At 38.3% G+C, this 23536-nt stretch overlaps 1 protein-coding gene across 2 annotated transcripts in view; it reads right to left on the reverse strand.

The window, feature by feature from the left end:
- Positions 1 to 23536, reverse strand: part of COL4A6 (collagen type IV alpha 6 chain) — a 274938-nt gene that overhangs the window by 250036 nt on the left and 1366 nt on the right. The window lies entirely within an intron of this gene.

The raw sequence follows: 23536 nt of genomic DNA on the forward strand, positions 1-23536 counted from the left end.
AGGGTTAAGTCTATGGCCACTGCACTGAGCAAAGGGAAATTCATAGAGACATGGAAAATGCAGTGTATGATGATTTTTAATAGAACTCTCTAATCAAACCTCTCAAAGTTATGCTCAGTAGTCAGTGACTAATAGGTTGAGGAGGAAAAGATTATATTCAATCTGCCTGTTAACTACAAGACTTTAATCAATTTCAGTGGAAAATGCTCTGAGGCAGAAAGAAATATAATAGGACAGTGATCTAATCTCTCAGAAAGCTTGGTGCCATTTTCTGTTTTCTCTCCAACTGGGAAGACACTAATGCTGAGACCATTCCCAAGTATATTCTACATCAATGCTGAGGAAGAAGAGGGTCATCTTGCTCAGTGAACCACACAAGTCCTTAGCTACAAACTGCAGAAATCTGAATATCCTGGTATAGTTGCATTTCATCACACCAGAGCATTTGGAGGGCCTTGTTGAAGGGGGCCGGGGTGTTGTGGCAAACCTGTGACCTCAAAAGTCTGCCCTCCTCTCCAAGAAAGTCAATAAAATCCTACAACTAGCGTACAGCAGCCCTGGCGAGAACAAAACCTGTCTTTGAACCAGATTTGAACCATGGATCACTAGTTTGTAACCTCTGGTCTAGGCTGCAGTTATTAGAGAATTTCAGATGTAGGAATTGTTAGAGCATGCTTTGCCAAGGTGATTCAATTCGAATGGATCTTGGCATATGAGTAGGATTTCTCTTCTCCCCAACTACTTCATTTCATGTAAACCTACTTTTGAAAGGTCTCCAAACATTACCCCCCAACACACACACACTCAACATTCCCTATCAGCGCATACCTATACCCCATCGATTTAGAATCAGGGAAACCTATCCCCTTCCCACATACAGGATTTATCAAAGAAGGAGGGAACTTGATAAACCATCCTACAACTCAAATTTCATTTCCTCCAAGGAAACTTTCCTGATTACCTTCTTCCCAAATGACCTCTCCCCTCAACCACCCCAACTGCCTACTCTAGAACTCAAGTGCCTGTACCATTTATTTAGTTCACAGAGAGGCTTGCAATAAAATAGCAGATCTTTTTGTGAAATGGGATGTATCAAAGTCACAGGATGGGCAGAAAAGCAAATGTGGGATTGTTGGATGACCACTGGATTCAGGCTGTGGCTCTGTAAATGGCTTTTGTACCTACCAGCCAGATGACCACTTAAAATCAATAAACCTCAGTCCCTTCCATCTGTAAAATGGGTATAATAATCCCTACCTATCTCATATAACTGGTGAGTGGCTCAAATCAGATAACATGAAAACCCTTAATGGAAGTGTGAAGGCAATGCCGTCATCATTATTATTATTCACCATTTCAGTCTGTGAGAATGGGTTGTTTAAAGTTCACTCTGAAAGAATGATCAACCTTTCAATTTACTAGTTGCAAAAAGCAACTCTCATTATGTATTATTCATTGCTCCTGGTAGCCTCGCATGATGAGAATTTATAAGTAACACATTTTGAGCTGCGCATTGAAGTTAAGACTTCTACAAAGGAGATCTGACTATATTGTTCAGGTTTCACCTGAGAAACAACAACAGTGAAGACCAAAGAGGGTAACCAAATAAGCACAAATAAAAGCAAAGTAGCCAGTAATGATGAAGGAAAGGGAGGTGATTACCTACAGACATGCAGGCCAAGACACTTGCCGCAAGACTTAAGTCCACAGATTTACAGTCTCTGTTGTGACTTTAGGCAATGTTTGGCTTGGGTATCTTCCTAGCAACCACTTATATATCCTTTTCCATTCTTCTTCCCTGCCTCTCTTTACTCCCACTGATTAGGTGGTGCAGAGTAATGATTAAGAATGGCAGATTTGGGTTAGCCAGACCTCGGTTTAAATCCCTGGTCTGCCACTTGCTAGCTTTATGACCCTCTGCAAGTTGTTCAGCTTTTCTGAATCTCGGTATCTCATTTGTAAAATGGGGTAATAATAGTAATGAAGGCAGAGTCTGGCACACAGTTTATTCTCAACAAGTATTAGTTATTATAGTAGATAATTGTTATAGTAGATAATAAACATTTGTTTATTATAATTAAAATTACTTATAATTATAAATAAACAGTAGCTCTTATAGTAGATAATAAACAATTTCTTTTTTTTTTTTAAAGATTTTATCTATTTATTTGAGAGAGAGAGAATGAGAGACAGAGAGCATGAGAGGGAGGAGGGTCAGAGGGAGAAGCAGACTCCCCGCCGAGCAGGGAGCCCGATGCGGGACTCGATCCCGGGACTCCAGGACCATGACCTGAGCCGAAGGCAGTCGCCTAACCAACTGAGCCACCCAGGCGCCCCGATAATAAACAATTTCTTAATATACTTCTCACAACTCTCTTCAGTAGTGATCCATGCTCCAAAATGGTCCTTTACCTCTTTCAAAATGACTCTGGCCAGATCCTCAGCAAAGATTTAAAAAGCCATTTTGTACTAATGTGTAAATGACTTACACTTTCTAGATATATATTAAGATAATGTTTAGGAGTATCGGTGGCCAAAGGAATGGATCTATAATAGTCTAATTTTTGACAGAGTGTTAATAAATGGCAGGTAAAATATTTGGGACCCTTGCATAGTAGAGAGTTCGTAGGAATATTTAGAGATTATTCAGCTTAATAAACAGCCACATACTACCAGCAAGCCTCACCTAAAGTTTATTTTATTCTCCTAGCCTTTCCTCCATTTAAATATAAAATCTAACAGGCCAAGTCAACAGGCATTTAGTAAGTGCCTGTTGTATGCCTGACATCATGTTGGGTGAAGGATATAGTAAATGAAGATTAGTTTCTTTCTCCCTCCTAAGCAAAAAAGAGAGAGAGAGAGATGAATATACTTTCAACAGTTTAAATGGAGTTAAGGGTCAAGATTGAGTATAACAGTAGGAGAAGGTAATGTGATGAAGACTTGTACCTTAAGCAAATAAAAAGTACCTGAGCCTCCATTTTTTCATCCAAAATGAGTGTAATACTCCATAAAATTTTTCTTTCCTATTTCATAGTGTTCTGGCCAGGATCAAATGAGATAGTACACAAAAAAGAGATTTGGTTAACTTCATATGAATATTAGATGCTGCTGAAAACTCATACTGTGATATGGGAGTGAGTATTATGGAAGTAGCAACCCGCCCCGGAAGATGAGAAAGGAGAAACTGCCAGAATGAAATACAAACAGATGAGCTCTAGGGGCTTCCGCTAACATACATTATCAGGTATCAACAGCATCTCAAGCTAACAAAGGAGGAAAATCCTATCACCCTACCACTCTTGGGTTTATTATGAAATAAAATCATAAATAAGGTTCTTAGTACAATGACTGGCACATGCATCATCTTCGTTTTGCTATTGTTATCATATTATTATTAGTAGTAGTAGGCATTTGCATACAACAGTTTAAGCTATGGCCTTGTTTTTAAGAGCTCTGTAGTGAGAAATGAAAGCACTTGTAAGTTTCCATTCCAAAGCCTGCTTGGAATCCTCTGACGGCCACTAAGTAACCTGTGTGTCAGCAGAGGGGAGTCCTCCCCCTAGCTGATTATTGTTCCCTGTAACATAGGTGTAAAATAAAATAATGGTCAGTTCTGGATGATAAAAAAGGACTAAAGCCTTCCTTGTTGTCAATTTCAATGCTTTATTAATGGAGACAAAAATAAAGTGAATGTTATTTTACTTATACAATTATTAAAACCCAGTACAGAATCCTACCTAGGTTTTTGAAGCAGGCCTCTACTCTGTACATGCACAGTAGCACATGACTTCCAAAATATTCTACCAAACCTACCAAGTTTATAGAATCCACACTTACAACATCCCTAATTTCATATAAAACAGTATCACACTGACAGAAAATATAGAAGTGCAGACTCCTCAACTTTACAGTAAAACGTCATGTTTTGATTTAAATAATCCAGTCCCAATATACCTTTCTAATCTTATTTTCCACCACTTTCAACCCCATATTCTTTGGAAAGCTTTTAGCTTCACCAGAATGTCCACATTTTGTTTACTGGGGGCACAACTAGTATAAACCTCAGGACCTATGTATTTGTTTCCATGGCAACGTGTTTGATAAAACTCTATCTTCCTTTAGAGCGGTATTTCTCATCCTTCAGACTGCCAAGGAACTCTACAATGGATTCAAGGATCTATTTGAGAAACACTGACATAAGAAAGTTAAATCTTATTTTATTAAAAAAAGCCTTCTGATAATGCATTGCCATTTTAAAAGACAAGTACTGGTGAGGGGCCTGGGTGGCTCAGTTGGTTAAGCGTCCAACTCTTATTTCTGCTCAGGTCATGATCTCAGATTGTGAGAGAGAGCCCCTTGTCGGTGGGAAGTCTGCTTGTGATTCTTTCCCTCTGCCCCTGCCCCTGCTCATGCTTGTCTCTCTCTCTCTCTCAAATAGATAAATAAATCTTTAAAAAAATAATAAAAAAGACAAGTACTGGTAAATGAATTCAACATGAGTACAAGAGTGAACACTCAGAAGGATTATTACCATTCTGTCATTAGAAGAATGTTTCTTAATCTTAAAAACTTGTAGATCCCCAAGAATACTTTTGCTGACACCCAAAGGTTGATAGACCACAATATGAGAAGCAACAGTACTTTTCCAGCTTTCAAGCAATTCGATATAATGGATAGATCCTAATAGAAAGATGTTGAGTCTAAGAATTTCTTTCTTTTTTTAATTACAGTATAATTGACATACAGTGTTATATTAGTTTCAGGTATACACTATAATGATTCAACAATCCTATGCACTTCTCAGTGCTCATCAAGATAAGTGTACTCTTAATCCCCTTTATACATTTTACCCATCCCTCAACTCACCCTTTGGCAACCACAAGCTTGTTCTCTGTATTTAAGACTCTGTTATTTTGTTTGTCTCTTTTTTAATTTGTGCATTTTTATTGCTTCTTTAATTCCACATATGAGTGAAATCATATGGTATTGGTCTTCCTCTGACTGACTTATTTCACTCAGCATTATACCCTGTAGATCCATCCATGTTGTTGCAAATGGCAAGATTTCACTCTTTTTTGTGGGTAAGTAATATTCTGTAATGTGTGTGTGTATATATACATCCTCTTCATTATCCATTTATTCAACATAGTACTGGAAGTCTTAGCCACAGCAATCAGACAGGAAGAAGAAATAAAAGGCATCTAAATTGGTAGGGAAGAAGTAAAACTTTCACTATTTGCACATGACATGACACTATATATAGAAAATGCTAAAGTCTCCAAAAAACTACTAGAACTGATAAATGAATTCAGTAAAGTTGCAGGACATAAAAATAATACAAAGGAATTTGTTGTATTTCTATACACTAATAATAAGGTTGTAGGAAATTGGTTGATAACATCTGTGGTTGAGCTATTCTAGTGACGTGAATATTTTGGATATTATTTTCTACTGGTGTGAATAAATTCTCTTTCTTTATGTAAAAACCTAATAGTTACACTTACAGTTGCCATAAAAAGTGAAAAGGCATTAAGGAACAGTTCACAGCCATGAAATGCAAATGCTTAGGATAATCCTCATCACAGTCTCATAGTTGATTGGCCATGAGGTGATAACTGTTGAAGGTAGGTGATAGGAACACAGTCATATTATGCTGTTCGCTCTGCTTTGTGTATGACACTTTCCATAAGGAAAACAATGGACCTGTTAGCTAAATGACCACAGCAAAAGACTGTGAAGAAATATTACAGAAGATATTCTATCACCACAGACATACCATGAGTGAAATTGACTTTGACTTTGCACTACCAGCTACTGTCCTCAGATATCTAGCCTTGTGCTTCTATTGATGACAATAATCTCAGGTTTTAGTGTCAGAAGAGTAATCAAGATCACCTGATGCCAGAAGACAAAGTGTTGGAATAGTTCAGAATATCATTCTAACGGGTTCTGTGTGGCACTCTTTAAATAGGTTCTTTCTTCCTAACCTACAATTTATATTATTGAATGTCTATAAAAACTCAATGGCACGTGATGTGATGAGCACTGGGTGTTATAAGCAACTAATGAATCATTGAAGACTACACCAAAAACGAATGGCTAGTTGAATTTAACTTAAAAAAAATAAAAAACAAATTCAATTGTCTATTCCTCTACTAAGCCCAGGCAGAGGTTTGTAGTACCTGCAGATACTCTAGACCACCCATGTGATATTTGGTTGGTATCTTGACAAGAACTGTGTGTGTGTGTGTGCGCATGTGTGTGCGTGTGTGTGTGTTAAGATTTGTCTTTATATTAGAGATGTCTCCTTTATCATCTATGATTTTTAGTGACAGTCTCATTGGCTAGGGCCCTCTCTTAAGCCATTAGCAATAGTAAATTTGCTAGAAGCATTGTTGAAGAGCTTTATGGCAAACTAAAAAAACTAAAAAAAAAATTTTTTTTTAAATGACCTCTAAATTGAGACAGGCGGACATAGCAAAAGCAGTAGTGCTCTCACTAGGTTTTTGATGCTCTTTTTAGTTTTAAGCCTTGAACATTGTCTCACATTCTAAATACTAGTAAGAAACAAACCTGGAATAACACAGTGTATGCAATGCCTTATTCTAGACTGAGATGCAGCAGGGGTGCTGAAAGTCCTCATTTGTTTGAGTTTTACAGATAGTCAGGATCGTGTCATTGATTCACTCAGGGCTAGTTGTTTGCTTAAAGAAAGAATACAAACGTATTGGCATAGGAATCCCAGGAATCCGATTTTATGACATGGAATCCATCAAAATACTCAAAAGGAGACATTTAAATGGAAAATTCCTTCTGTGCAAGATTAAAGACCAGATTCTGTTGTTACCAGTCCTCTCTGGGAGTAAATTACACAGCCACCAGTTATACAACTTTCTTTATAATAGGACCTGGTGTAATAAAAAGAAAACAGACTTTGAGTCAGAAAATCTGAGTTCTAGTTCAGGCTCCTCTAATACCAACTACTACCTACCCTCGAGCAAGTCATTTAACCCCATCCCATGGTCAGAGGATCACAGAATTAGAGCTGTTCTGTTACTCTAACAGTAAACAGCAAGAGGCGAGAAAGAGTCCAGAATAGAGCATTTTAAAAATTAACAAGTCAGGAAACGAAAGATGTTAGCGAGGATGCAGAGAAAGGGGAACCCTCCTACACTGTTGGTGGGAATGCGAGCTGGTGCAGCCGCTCTGGAAAACAGTATGGAGGTTCCTCAAAAAGTTGAAAATAGAGCTACCCTACGACCCAGCAATTGCACTACTGGGTATTTACCCCAAAGATATAAAGGTAGTGATCTGAAGGGGCACGTGCACACCAATGTATAGCAGCAATGTCCACAATAGCCAAACTATGGAAGGAGCCAAGATGTCCACCAACAGATGAATGGATAAAGAAGATGTGGTATACATATATACAATGGAATATTATGCAGCCATCAAAAAACCCAAAATCTTGCCATTTGCAATGATGTGGACAGAACTAGAGGGTATTATGCTGAGCGAAATAAGTCAATCAGAGAAAGACAATTATCATATGATCTCACTGATATGAGGAATTTGAGAAACAAGACAGGATCATAGGGGAAGAAAGGAAAAAATAAAACAAGACGAAACCAGAGAGGGAGACAAACCATAAGAGACTCTTAATCATAGGAGACAAACTGAGGGTTGCTGGAGGGGTGGGGGCTGGGAGGGATGGGGTGGCTGGGTGATGGACATTGGGGAGGGTAGGTGCTATGGTGAGTGCTGTGAATTGCATAAGACTGATGAATCACAGACCTGTACCTCTGAAACCAATAATACGTTCTATGTTAATTAAAAAATAAAGTAGAAATAAAAAAAACAAAAGACAGCCTTTTATTGAAATAAAATTATTCTAGGTTAACACCTTTGTATACCACTGCAGCATACAGCTACAGGAACACCAAAGAGGCAGAAGGGATTCAAATCAAGGGGGGAAAAAAACAACACCTTGCTTTAAACAACACAGCCTACAGTTTGGATGATAATGATCAAATTCATAAGAAGTAGCTTGATTTTTGCAGAAGCAAGAAAACAGGAATGAGTGAAATTGAAAGGAAGCGATTTAGCAAGAGGATCCCAGGGAAAGGGACCGGCCTAGTGAGACCAGCAATGTCTTTCCACAGGGCACATGAAGTAAGAGTGTGACTGACTATTTCCAGCTCTCCACCTTCAGGGGACACGGTAGGATTGCACTTTCTGGCCTCCAATTGATCCCCTGATCAAAGCTGACCAATGATAAATGAAAAAAAAAAGTGACATGGGTCCGCTGCAGAAAAAAAGAGTTAATTGGTAGTGCAGGGTGAGACCTTCAGAGCTCTCTTTCCCTCTGTCACAACAATCAGCAGCATTCCAGATGGTGGCTGCTCCATCTGGGTCTGAGGTTGAGGACCATATAATGTCCCCCACGTGACCCATGATGGATATGCAGTGTAAACAAAAAATAAACCTTTGTTATTTTAAGCCACTGTGATGTTGGGAGTCGTTTGCTATAGCAACATAACCCATCCTATCCTGACTGAAGGGATGGCAGTTATGAGGTCAAGCACTCTTCCTAACAGAGGGGGGAAAAAGAGCTTGGGGGCTTTTCTCGCAGCAGACGAACCTCAGTTAAGGGTCTTGGTGCTTCTCAGAGGCTTGTGTCCTGAAATATCATAGGGTTCTATTATGGACATGAACAGAAGTATGTCACTGTTACTGGCAGCTAATAGTGGATGTGAAAAATAAAGAGGACAAGTCAGGACAGGGAGGCTCAAGGGACTGGTAACTTGATATAAATCCTTCCTCTCATTCTGTTCCAAGTAAATAGTGACTGAAAATCATATGGCTCTTCAGTGGCCTATCCAGAATAACAGGCTCTAGGCCAGTTTGAAGCCAGCAGGTGTCCTCTGTAATAGAGTTGGCACCTTCATTTGTCAGTCTATTTAGTAGCAGAGTGGGCAAAAAAACTGAATGAACAAGGAAGAAAGAACTACCTTCTCATCATTGGAGGCCCTTAAAGGTGACCAGGCTGAGAAGAGTATTACAAACTTTGGGGGATGAAATTAAAAGTATATCCTTATGTAATGTAAGGCTAACTAGTCTCCATCTAAATTATTTTCTCCTGAAGATTCTAGGGATCACGGATCCTGCCCTAACCAGGACTATTAATAGGTATAGGGCTACAACAAGGCTAGTGAACAGCACCGCAGGAAGCTGGCGGTAATTACAGGCTGTCTTCTTGGCATGACCTCTGTCCATTAGCAGCACCTTAAATGGGGGGGGGGGGGGGGACTGGGAGATGATGAGCTGCACCACAGCGCTATGAGAATGAACTGCCAGTAGTAGCTACAATTTATGGAAGCACATACAACAACGAGGCACTTTATGAACATTATAGCTAATCCTCACCACCATAAGAGGTAGCTGTGACATTTTTCAAATGAGGAGACAAAAGAATGTCAACAAAGTGCGGAAGGAGAAAGTCTACAAGGACGAGTGAGTCAAGAGTAAGATGTTACTGGTAGTTCTATGAAGGACTCAAGGGAAGCAGTTCAGTTTTGGTGATTAAGAAGTGACTTTGAAGAAATTAATTTCAGTGAGCTGGTTGGGAAGAAAGCCAGACTACAAAGAGCAAAAGAATAAATGAGTAGCAGAGAAGGATGTGCACTAACTGTAGAGTATTTTGTCATGAAATACCATACTTCACACACACTTTACCTATATCCATGTAAATCTCATCAAAACTATGGATCTTTCCCCCAGAAAAATGCACATACGTATCTAATTTTACATACAATTTCAGGGCACTCATACACCCACCTGAAACCCACAATGAAACTGCAGGTTAGGAATGAATGATATATACTAAAACTTAAGATGGTGCAGGTGGACCTATGGGAGTGATACACAGGTGGTTTCAATTGCACCAGTAATATTTTATTTCTTTTTCCTGTTAATATTTAATTTCTAAGTCATCTCCACACCCAACGTGGGGCCCGAACTCACAACCCCGAGATCAAGAATCACACACTCCACCAACTAAGCCAACCAGGCACCCCAGTAATATTTTATTTCTTAGGCTAGGTGATGCCCATATATTCATTATGTTATGTCCATGACATTATTATGAATGTTCATTTTATTGTTTTATGTAATATTTTATATAAAGCATTTTGTTGTGTTATTAACTTTTTAAATAGAAAAAGATGTTTATATAGAAGAATATCTTTGTTTGTAGGAAATGCACACTGAGGTATTAGGGAGCGATGTGCCATCATGTTGGCAAATTACTCTCAAAATGGTAAAGAATCACTTTTTGTACCATAGTTGAAACTTTTCTGTAATGCTGAGACTGTTTCAGAATTTTTTTAAAAGACAGTAAAAGAGGGCACCTGGGTGGCTCAGTTGGTTAAGCGACTGCCTTCGGCTCAGGTCATGATCCTGGAGTCCCGGGATCGAGTCCCGCATCGAGTCCTGCATCGGGCTCCCTGCTCGGCAGGGAGTCTGCTTCTGCCTCTGACCCTCCTCCCTCTCATGCTCTCTGTCTCTCATTCTCTCTCTCTCAAATAAATAAATAAAATCTTAAAAAAAAAAAAAAGACAGTAAAAGACACTTAACACTAAAAAGAAAAAAAAAACTGACAAACAAAAAACCTGAAATAAAGACATACTCTCACGGGTATACAGAAGGGCATAACCAAATTTACAGAGAAATGTACACATAGAAATGCCCTGAGTGATCCTTCAAAATAGAGACAGGAACTGCTATCCATTTGGCTCTAAAGAACAAAGTTTTTTTGTCAGAATTCTCTTTTCCCCACTGACTCATACTCTGACTGGGAGAGTGTAAACTGGGGGGCAGTGGACAAAGCAGCAGCAATCTCTCAGCACCTTTGGCTCTCCTGGCCACCAGGGAGACTGGGAGCCTCAAGCTTCTCTCATGGCCTCAAGACTGGAGAGCTCAGGCTGAAGGCTCCAAAACAGGTGCTGGGCATCAAACCAGAAAAAGCTATGGATTTCCTCCAACTTGACCACTGTGCCTTCAATCCTTCTGGTAGTCCAGTGGGGAGAGATTTGGGGCGTGGGGGGAGAAATAGAGGTTTTTAATTGAGTAGGCATCTGGGTGAAGTTACAACTTTTTTTTAAGATTCTATTTATTTATTTGACACACACACACACACACAGAGGATGAGTGGTAGGAGGGGCAGAGGGAGAAGTAGACTCCCTGCTGAGCAAGGAGCCCAGAGAAGCAGGCTTCCCGCCGAGCAGGGAGCCCGATGCGGGACTCGATCCCAGGACCCTGGGATCATGACCTGAGCTGAAGGCAGAGGCTTAACCGATTGAGCCACCCAGGCGTCATGATGTTACTTTTTTTTTTATTATGTTCAATTAGCCAACATATAATACATCATTAGTTGTTTTTTTTTTTTTTAAAGATTTTATTTATTTATTTGAGACAGAATGAGAGAGAGAGCACATGAGAGGGGGGAGGGTCAGAGGGAGAAGCAGGCTCCCTGCCAAGCAGGGAGCCCGATGCGGGACTCGATCCCGGGACTCCAGGATCATGACCTGAGCCGAAGGCAGCCGCTTAACCAACTGAGCCACCCAGGCGCCCCCATCATTAGTTTTTGATGTAGTGTTTTGATGTAGTGTTCAATGTAGTGTTCCTCTTTCACCTTCTATTAGCACCTCATTCTGTCCTATGAAGTTTAATGCCCAATTATTATGTAATTCGGTGCTTTAAGATCATGGAGGTATCTTGACAGTTCCGCAACATCTGATTTTAATTTCATTTGAAAAATATGTTTTAAACTATTTTAAAACTGAAATAAAACACAGCATGCAGCATTCAAATGGGTTGCATACCAAACATTAACTCATCGGAAACCACCAATTGTGTTAATGTGCATTGCCAAGTTAACACTGTGTATTTATGTGCATGTGTGAGAGAGAGAAGAGAGAAGAAAGTAGTGTCTGTAGACCTGAAAATATAGATTTTATTGCTACATTTGTTTAACTGAAATGTTAAACATAGCACTTGACATAGCAAGACCAAGTGTTAAACAAAAAAGCCCTCACCCCACGATGTCCACTATTTATTTGGGTACATCAGTATTTTCTCCACACTATATAACCAAAATAAAACAGAAACTGGAGACAACGACTGCTAACAGCTCTCAATTTCAGATTTTTATTTTTTTTTCTTAGCCTCTTCCTTCTTACTGACTTTACAAATATGTAAATGTTAAAAAAAAAACTTTGGCTTACTGGCAAATGGCTATTTTGGTTTGGATTCTATATGGGGGATCATATGAAATTTCATTTGGGGAGAAAAGGGTCTACTGCTGTAAATTTTGAAAAATGCTCTAATTCTTTTTCTTCATCATTATCAACATCAACATGGACATTATTATCTATGAGCATGCTCCGGATATCTAGTTGCATGCTAGGTGCTGGTAAGTATTTATGCAACTTAATCTTATCTCCAAGACAAGGTCACATAAATCTTATAAGTCCAAAGTTAATCCTCATCTTTAAGGATCTGCTACACTCAACAAACAGAATTTAGAGATTCTAGGCATTTTAGATTTTTCTCTGCCAACCCTCTTCTCTCTGGGAAGGAAAAATGGTCACTCAAAGCTTTAGAGAGCAAAGAGAGATACCACTTAACTTTCATTTCCTCCTCAACAGAAAATCTGTCTCCCAAAGGACCAATTCAGCCGCTTGACCAGCAGTCCCAGGTGAATCTTGTAGAGCTTTATGGACAGGGAAATTTCCACTGGAGAGCACCAACTCCCCCTTAGTACAAGTGAATCAGATCGAAAGATACTGGCAAACTAACCCTATTGTTGCTAGACAAAGGGGAACTGGGACTTCAAAGATGCCTGGGGAGCTCCCTTCAGACATAATCTTCAGTTGGGACCCTGGTCTCCACAGGGGGTCACAAAGGTAGGACAGCAGAGGTAGAGGTGACTTTGGGGAAACTGGATCAAGTGTAACAATTTTGACTCTTCTTCTCTCCTAGGAAGCTTGAAAAACAAATCCAACAAATAATTAAGCAATTGGCTCTCATGTGTCCCCCAGATGGGCTCAGCACTCATTTCTGATACACAGGCAGTCACAGTGAGTGATCAGAGGATGACCATAGTAATAATTTTACAGCTAATAATATATTTAAGGATTTGTCCTAAGGCCATAGTTAGTGTTGGAGTCTATATTTGAACCTAGGAGCATTTGGCTCCAGATTTGGAGTTTTTTGCTTTTTTTAACCACACTATAATCCATAAAGGAAAAAAAAATCGGGAAATAGACCTCCAGACTTAAACATGGAACCTAAAAAGAGCTCGAGAAAAGACACATGCCTCGTGGCTTTCCTGAATTTTATAAACCTGGAACGGGCAGATGTGTGCCACAGAAGTGACCCCTCCATGCATGAAGAGTTGGTCAGAGCTGGACCCAGAGTAGGTGGTCAGCAATAACCATAATGCCTATCATCCCCCACCTAGAGAAATATACCTTACCACAAGCATTAGGTAAATGCTCTGGGGAGTCAGGGAGCAAATAAGAGTGCAGGGCAGGTCTCGCTCTTTCTTGTTCCTCCAGCCTCATCTTACACCATGCTCTGCCAACCTCCCTGCTCTTCCCCCTCCCCAGGCTCTAGCCACACTGGCTTAGTGCTTGCCATGGTCCTTCAAACCACAGGGACGACCACAGTGTTTGGCATATAGTAGGCATGAAATACCTAGTTTTTTAAAGGAAGGAAAGGAGGAAAAACAGGAGGGACAGAAGAATAGAAAGAAGGAGACACTTCAGAAAATTATTCACTAAAGTGGGCCTGAAGGGAAGAATAATATGTCCATCTGCAGACACAGGAGGAAAACGGGCGGAGAAGAGAAGGGTGTTTCAAACAGAAGGAAAAGCAGGAGGAGTGACAATGCATGGCATGTTGAGCCAACACCAAAAGTATAACTGTGATTTAAACATCAGTACGAGAACAGTAACAGCAGATGGAGTGGGATGGGTAGGCAGGGCCAGATGATGATGGGTACAGGCAGCTCTCACAAATGTTGGAGCGGCACGATCACATTTGTGCTTTAGAATAGGTCCTTTGCTTGCAGAGAGGATGGCTATCAGGAACAAAGGTAGGAGGCAGCGGAAGACTGAAACCAGAAGAACAGTCAGGTCTGTTGTAGGAGTCCAGATAAGAGATGATAAAATGCCTGGATTCGAGAGACAGCACAGTATAGTGGGTTTTAACCCTAATTCTGCCATTGGCTGGATTTGTGATCTTGGATAAATCAGTTCATCTCTCCGGGCTGAGAACATTTGCCCTATATATTTCACAGGGTCACTCTGAGCAGCTAATAATATAATTGAGAAAAATACTTCGTAAACTTAAAGCACTAGAAATTATATGTCATTATTAAAGAGGTGGAAGAGAGAAAAAGAGATAAGGGGGATAACTGAGAAACATAGCCATCCTTCCAGACATACAATCTATGGATGAGAGAGTCTTCTCTGACATCTCCCTTTTTCTCACCTTGTTATATATCGGTTGCCAAAATTGGGGAATCTTTTTTTAATTTTCTCTCAGCAATAAAAGAAATAAAGAACACCTGTGGTGGGGGGCAGAGTAGGGATTTAGCACCTACCTTGTTATTTCTTCTAATCGCACAACACTCTCAGGAGGAAGGCGTTATTATCCTATTTTTACTGATGAGAAAATTGAGTCTCCAAAAGGTCGAATGAGTTGTCCTTAGTCACCCAGCTAGGAAGTGCCAGTGGGCAGAGGCAGCATTCAAACAAAAGTCTGATTCCAGAGTCCTTTCTCTTAAACATTATACCATTGAAAAAGGTGGTTATTTTGCCATCGAGGCAATTGTTATTAGAGTTAATATTAGTAATTGCTCAGATAGACAAGGAAAAGGCAGGAATAAATCTTACTCATTCAAAAGTCATCTGTCATGCTTGGTCGTACCCTGGACATTGTATGTACAAGGCTGAAGAGGACAACACAGACATATAAGCACAGAACTTGCATGACTGCATGGCAGGTGCTATCAAAGAGGTCCAAAGAGCCTTAGAATCACAGGGGAAGGAAGAATGAATTCTTTCTGAAGAGGTCTGGGATGGTTTCATAGAAGAAATAACATTTTATCTGGGTATTAAAAAAAATAAAGATTGGAGTTCACCAGGTAGAGGAGAAAGTGTAAATAATGGAGAGAGACATTCCAGCTAAGGAGGACAGCATATACAAACACAAAGAGATAGGAAAGAACATAAGGTAGTATAGAAATGGAGAGATGTTCAATCCGAATGAAGTGTAATGTACACTATGAGGTTGAGAAGGAGGGTTGGCAGGAAAAAACACACAGACACGAGGCTGGAAAGGTAGTTGGGGCCAGATCATGAAGGCCCTTAAATATGCCAAGCTAAGGAGTATGTATTTTAATACTGGAAGAAACAAGAAACCAACAAAGGTTTGAAATCAGGAGATAACATAATTGGATTTACTGTTAGTAAAATAACTCTGGTGGCCGTATAGAGATTAGAATGGAGTCAGGAGGTAGAAAAACTAGTTAAGAGGCTATTGATATATGATAATGAGGTTTGGAACCAATCTAGATTCTACAGATTTTTGGCAAAACTGATGGAGCTTGGTGAGAAGGATGGAGATAGTGAGAGTTAGTGGCTGATTCTATAGTTTCTTCCTTGAAACTGGGTAGATGGTGATATTTAACAAAGATAAAAAAAAAAATGAGAGCAGGAGGTTGGAGTGTCATGGAAAGGATTGGAAAACAGTTTCATTTTTGGACACATTGTATTTGAGGCAATAGAAAATAATAATAGCTGGCATTGGTTGAGTGCTCCAGGCATTGTTTAGTATTTATATATTTTTAATTAATTTATTTATTTGAGAGAGAGAGAGAGCACGTGCGCACGAGGGAGCGCTGGGGGAGGGGCAGAGGGAGAGGGAGAGAGAAAATCCCAAGCTGGCTCCATGCGAAGCGCCGTGCCTGACGCGGGGCTCCATCTCAGGACCTTGAGATCCAGACCCGAGCCAAAATCAAGAGTCCACACTTAACCGATGGAGCCACCCAGGCGCCCCCAGGCATTGTTTTAAGTGCTTTGTATGTATCAACTAATTGAGATCTGAGCTGACTAGGTAATTGGAAGTATAGGTTTGGAGCTCAAAAGACATGTCTGAGCTGGAAATATAAATTGATAGTCATCAGTGTATCCGAGTCATACATAGTTAAAACTGTTGAGGCGAGAAGAAGGCAAACGATAAAATGCTGAGAAAAAAGAGCACCATTTTAGGAGCAGAGAGTAATGAAGATGATAAGCTCCATGACAGCAAAGATCACACTTGACTTGTTCACCACTGTGTCATCAGAGCCTGGCATACTATTTAGAATACAGTGCTTGCTCAATAAATAAATGTTGAAGGAATAAAATAAAAATATCAGAGAAGTATAAGGAGCAACAATGAGACATAGTGTCTTGAAAGTCAAAAAAGGAAAGGCAGTTTCAGAATGACTGGAAAATGCAAAACACTACAGTAGAGAGACCAGACTTGTGGTTACCAGAGGTGGAGGATGCATGGAGGGAGAATTGGAGGAAGGTGTTCCAAAGGCACAAACTTTCAGTTACAAGGTAAATCAGTACTAGGCAGGTACAATATGATGACTCCAGCTAACACTGCTGTATGGTATATAGGAAAGGTGTTAGGAGAATAAATCCTAAGAGTTCTCATCACAAGGAGAAATTTTTTTAACGTTTTTTCTTTCTTCTTATTGTATCTATATGAGAAGATGTATGCTTGCTAAAACCTATTGTGGTAATCGTTTCACAACATACATAAATCAAATCATCATGCTGTATGATTTAAAGTCATACAGTGATTTATGTCAGTTATTTCTCAATAAACCTGGGGAAAAAAAAACAATAGGTAAGTCAGATAGAATGAAAAGAATCCATTGGGCTTGGTAGTTAGACAGCTGTTAGTAACTTGAAAGAGGGCAATTTTGGAGAGTAGCCTCAGTCTAGACTGTAATAGGCTTAGGAGTAAATGGTTGTTGAAGAAGAGTAGACAATGAGCAGGAATTTGGTGGTAATAGGATTGAGGGGGTTAGAGGTACAGAGAAAAATAAAGCTATGGTTTTTTAATTATTATTATTTGTTTTTATAATGGAGGAGACTTTACTATTATTTGTAGAACAGAAAAGTCCTAGGAGAGGGATTGATTAAAGATGGTAAGAGAGTGGATAATTGCTCTTAGCTAATTTTCCCATCACTGTTTTCCTTTGAGCATGCTTATTGGGTCTTTTATGTACATTTAATTAGATTTTAAAACAAGTTACAGCCCTATGATCTACCTCACGGGGACATTTAGTCAGCTTAAAAGGACTTGATAGTTTAATACAGGATGGCACTTTCCTAATATGTTCTTTCTATATGTGTATGTCCTGAAATCTACAGAGGATAGGACTAGTCTATACTCTAAGCATGGTGGTGAAATTATGGAACTATCCATATAATTGAGGCAAGCAAAACCAAATACATGTTGATAATTGATGTCAATCTGTTTCATTCTTTTAAAATTTCTTATTCAATTTATTTAAATAAAAAAAAAAAAACAGTTCACCCATTTCTCCCACCCCCTACTCCCTGCCTCTAGCAATCACCAATCTCTTCTCAGTATCTATGAGCTTGGTTTTTCTTTTTTTAGATTCCACATATAAGATTTATCATATGGTATTTGTCTCCCTCTGTCTGACTTATTTCATTTAACATAACGTCCTTGAGGTCCATCCATGTTGTTGTAAATGGCAAAATTTCATTCTTTCTGACCGAATAATATTTCATTGTAGATATACACACACTACAAATTCTTTATCCATTCATCTATCAATGGATAATTGTTTGCACATCTTGCCTATTGTAAATAATGCTGCAATGAACATGAGGGTGTATATATCTTTCCAAATTTGTGTTTTCATTTTCTTTGGGTAAATACCCAGAAGTAGAATTCCTGGATCACATGGTAGTTCTATTTTTAATTTTTTGAGGAACCTTCATACTGTTTTCCACAGTGGTCACACCAATTTACATTCCTACTAACAGTGTACAAGGGTTTTCTTTTCTCCACACCTTCGCCCACACTCGTTATCTCTTGTCTTTTTTTTTAAGATTTTATTTATTTATTTGACAGAGAGAGCACAAGCAGGGGGAGTGGCAGGCAGAGGGAGAGGGAGAAGCAGGCTCCCTGATGAGCAAGGAGCCCAATGAGGGACTTGATCTCAGGACCCTGGGATCATGACCCGAGCTGAAGGCAGACGCCTACCCAACTGAGCCACCCAGGCACCCCTATCTCTTATCTTTTTGATAGTAGCCATTCTAAGAGATGTGCAGTGATATTTCTTTGTGGTTTTGATTTGCATTTCTCTGATGATTAATGATATTGAGCACATTGTTATGTACTTGTTGGCCATCTGTATGTCTTCTTTGGGAAAATGTCTATTCAGATCCTCTGCCCATTTTTTTAAATAGGACTGCTTGTGTTTTTGCTATTGAGTTGTATGAGTTCTTTGTATTTTTTGAATATTAGCCTCTTATCAGATATATGACTTGCAATTATTTTCTCCCATTCAGTAGGATGCTTCTTCATTTCACTGATGGTTTCTTTTGCTGTGCAGAAGCTTTTTTGTTTGATGGAGTCCCACTTGTTTATTTTAATGTCAGATTCAAACAATCATCTCTAAGACCTATGTCAAGGAGTTTACTGCCTATGTTTTCTTCTAAAAGTTTAATGATTTCAGGTCTTATATTTAAGTGTTTGATCCATTTTGAATTAATTTTTGTGTATGGTCTAAGATATTGATCCAGTTTCATTCTTTTGCATGTGACTGTCCAATTTTTTCAACACCATTTATTGAAGAGACTGTCCTTTCCCCATTGTATATTCTTGGCTCCTTTGTCAGAGATTAATTGACCATATATGCATGAGTTTATTTCTGGGCTCTCTGCTCTGTTCCATTGACCTATGTGTTTTTTATGACAATACCATACTGTTTTAATTACTATAGTTCTGTAATATAGTTTGAAATTAGGGCATGTGATGCCTCCAGTTTTGTTTTTCTTTCTCAAGATTGCTTTGACTATTCGAGGTCTCTTGTGGTTGCATACAAATTTTAGAACTGTTTGTACTATTTCTGTGAAAAATACCACTGGAATTTTGATAGAGATTGCATTGAATCTGTTTGCTTGGGTTATATGGAAATTCTAACAATATTAATTATTTTCAATCCATGAGCATTGAATATGTTTCCATTTATTTGTGTCTTCTTCAATTTCTTTCATTAATGTCCTGTTTTCAATGTACAGGTCTTTCACCTTGGTTAAACTTATTCAATGGTATTTTACTCTTTTTGATGTACTTGTAAATGGGATTGTTTTCTTGATTTCTTTTTCTGATAGTTCATTAATAGTGTAAAGAAATGCAACACACTTCTGTGTATTAATTTTGTATCCTGCAGCTTTACTGAGTTTATTAGTTCTAATGTTTTTATTTTTTTGATGGAGTCTTTAGGGTTTCTATATATAATACGTCATCTACAAATAGTGACAGTTTTACTTCTTCCTCTCCAATTTGGATGCCTTTATTTCGTTTTTTGAGTAATTCCTCTGGCTAGGACTTACAATACAATGTTGTATTGTTTCATTCTTATATTAATGAAGTCATTAGGGAAACAGCATACTTTGCTCCTGTGATCTGGCTTGATTATAAGATTATAGTACCTAGGGGCATATTTACTGGGTACTACATAATATGCCTAAAATCTAACAGATTATTGGTATTTGTAGTCAATGCAAATGCCCTCATCCCTGAACAAGCCTTAGAAAGTGACAACTTGTTTATTCTAAAAACCAACTGCATAACTAGGGTTTTTTTAATGTCACAGATTACTTTGGCAGTCTAGTGAAGCCTACGGACTCCTTTTCAGAATAGTTTTTTAAATGTATTCAATAAAATACATGGGATTACAGTGGAAACCAATCATATTGAAATATAATAATCAAAGCATAATAAGACAAATTTGTGATATGGAATTATCTATCTGCTTCTTTAGTAGCACATTAAATAATATCTATTTCCCCTCCTCTCCTGTCTTAAAATATGTTTGTATTTGACCTGTCAATAGTGTAGCTACATTATCATCTATGTGTTATCCATTTATGTAGTCATTTGAAGATTCCTTTGATGATGTACTCATATGTATGTATCAGTATCCTTAGTCATCCCAAGATAAATATTCTATGTACATACATACACACACATATATATGTTATATATTGTGATTGGTCACAGCTAGCTGATATAGGACATTTGCTGGCAAAGCAGACTACTTTAAAATTTCATATTAAGAAAATGAAAAGACCAGCCATCAGCCACAGATTGGGAGAAAATATTTTCAAGTTGTAATGTATGGCAAAGGACTTTTATCCAGAATATCCAAAGAACTCTTACAACTCAATAATAAGACAACCCAATCTTAAAATGGGCAAAAGATTTAAATAAATAGAAATAGAAATTTTTCATATGACCTAGCAATTCCATTCCTACATATCTACTCAAGAAATGTAAATTGAATGTCCACACAAAGATTTGCATGATAATGTTCATAATGGCTTTATTCATAAGAGCCAAAAAGTGGAAAGAGCCCAACGTCCATTAACTGGTGAATGCATAAACAAAATGGGGTATATCCAGGACACCTGGGTGGCTCAGTCGGTTAAGCGACTGCCTTAGGCTCAGGTCATGATCCTGGAGTTCCAGGATCAAGTCCTGTGTCAGGCTCCCTGCTCAGCAGGGAGTCTGCTTCTCCCTCTGACCCTCCCCATTCTCGTGCTCTCTCTCTCAAATAAATAAACAAAATCTTTTTAAAAAATGGGGTATATCCATAATGGAATACCAATATTAAATGCCAACACCAATAGAGTAAAATACTGATACATGCTACAACATGAATGAACTTCAAAAACATTATGCTAAGTGAAAGATGCCAAACACAAAAGATCACATATTATATGATTCTATTCTATTTATATGAAATGCCCAGAAAAGACAAATCTATAGAGGTAGAAAAGTAGATTCATGTTCACTTGGGGTTAGGGGTGGGAATGAGGGTTAACTGTGACTGGATATGAAGGATCTTACTGGGGTGATGAAAATGTTCTAAAACTAGCAATAGTTGCACAACTTGGTAAATTTACTAAAAATCATTGAATTATATATATATATAAAAAATGTGAATTTATGGTATTTAAATTGTATCTCAATAAAGTTGGTTTTTTTATTTAAAGAATTCTTAGAGACACAGCCCCAAATAAGGCAAATACTCCTCTTGATCCTTAGAGTAGGAAGAAACTTTCTCCATCTCTGAAAATCCCGAACACTCTATTCATACTTTGATGGCTGCAATTAGGGCTGAACATCACAGTGGAAAGGACCAACTTGGGCAAGTTACAACTTTAAGGAAAGAAGTTTGTATTTCAATCAGACCTTGATTTACCTATGCTCTTTGCAGAAGGGGACAACCAGACATATATTTTCTCCCCTTTGCCTCTTCTCTATCTAAATAACTCTCGCTAGGCTTTGACTTTAAATATGCTTGGTTGTATTTGAGCTTTTCACAAAAGCAGATTTGAGGCAAACTGGGAAGAAAAAATAAGGACCCTGACTACTTTGTTCGCATATTTTAACTGCTAGATATGTTGGCCTATGGTGAGATATCAATCTTCCTATTCTTTTCTTTAACACAATGCAGGTACATGCAGATAATAATTTATCATTAGGTATCCTATCTTTTAAGGAACATAATGACCACCATTGTCTGAGAAAGTAAAACCCTAGAGAGTTAGAGACTATGTTTAAATAAATCTTTGTGTGCTGTGCCTCAGGCACTTAATAACCAAAAATGATTATGGATATTCTGAAATCCTAGGCTCTATCTCATTCAGATAAATTGTGCAAGTACTTCACCTCAATGAAGATCATCACTCTTTTAAAGAAATTGAATGGAAACTCATTCTTTAATCCCAGGTCTTAACATTTAGCTTTCCATCCCTTTAAATAGCACTGCTTTATAAACTCTGACAAAGAGAAATCAAAAGCACCTAAAAGACCCTATCTCAAATGGTCACCAAGATTCTGTTATTGGCAACTTAACTCTCACAGTGAACAAACTTTCTTACAGAGAAGCATAACCTAGTTCCTTGTCAATCTATTTAAATGTTATTTTTCATTAGTATTAGTCAAGGTACAGAGAATTCAAAGAGCTAAAACCATTTGAAAGGTGAAAAACATTACAAACCCAGAGGATAAACAGGAATTGAGAGGAGATGAGAACCATCCAATACACATGAGAATCCACTACAAAGAGTAAAAACAAACAAAAAACTTCCCCTCAGAAAAGTCACCTTTTGAGAACTTATCTTGTGATTCTCCTCTTTTTCTTTGCCATTTTCTCCCGCATGAAAAAAAAAAAAAGCTTTACACTGCCAAAGATAATATGCAGAAGTAAACAGCAGTGAAGGAAGCAGCTCTGGATGTAAATAAGCTAAAACAAAAAATATTGTCAGTGTATCTCAAGGTTTATTTTAGTCTTACCAGGGTCACTCACACTGATATAGCAGGTGGCATTGTAAAACAATGATAATCTGAAATCCACACACCAAAGCAGGGCTTGCTTTTAGAGACACACTTCAGTACTTCTAAGAATTAAAGCATAATCCTCCAGTGACTTTTATGTATATCAAGTGATAAAATGCAGTGTTTGGGCAGTCTCCAGCTATCTAGAATGATTTGTTAATGCCTTTCCCCAAAAGTACACTGAATACAATCAGCTAGAGTCTGAAAATAAAGGTTTTGCTGGAGGGTATGCTGCCCAGGCATAACATTTTTACAAGCGGAAAGATTCCCGGACAAATTGTTAACTAATCAAAACCTGGCATTTTCAATAAATGTAGTATTGAGCCTCAAGGTAACACATAACTAAACTTGTGTACTGGAGGAATCAGATGGAGAAGTACACAGAATCGTAGATCAATACTCCTGTTTACAAAGTCTTGAATTTACTTACATAAGAGCTGATGTTCTGAGTTGCGGGGGGTGTCACAAGATGTTAAAAGTCAGGTATTCTGGCATCATTCTCTTTTCTTAAGAGAAATAATTTCACTTCATTCTGGTATTTTCTTAAAGATATATGCCAGGACAAAGTAATCCTTCCCCCCACCCATAAACATATTAGTTGCTTTTATTGGGTTGAATTAAGTATGGCTCTATACACAGTATTTACAAATATTTCAAGTATTAAAAATACAGCCAATCATTTTAAATTGTCAAACCCACAAGGTAAATATCTATCATCTATATGGTGCATGACTTTGGCTATTAAGAGTTTATTAAATAGAGCAGTGAAATTGTACTCAATAGTCAAACAACTTCATATTTG

Source organism: Mirounga angustirostris, unplaced genomic scaffold, assembly GCF_029215605.1.
Source record: "Mirounga angustirostris isolate CCGP_5_RB_7025 unplaced genomic scaffold, mMirAng1.0.hap1 SCAF_11, whole genome shotgun sequence".
NCBI lineage: Eukaryota > Metazoa > Chordata > Mammalia > Carnivora > Phocidae > Mirounga > Mirounga angustirostris.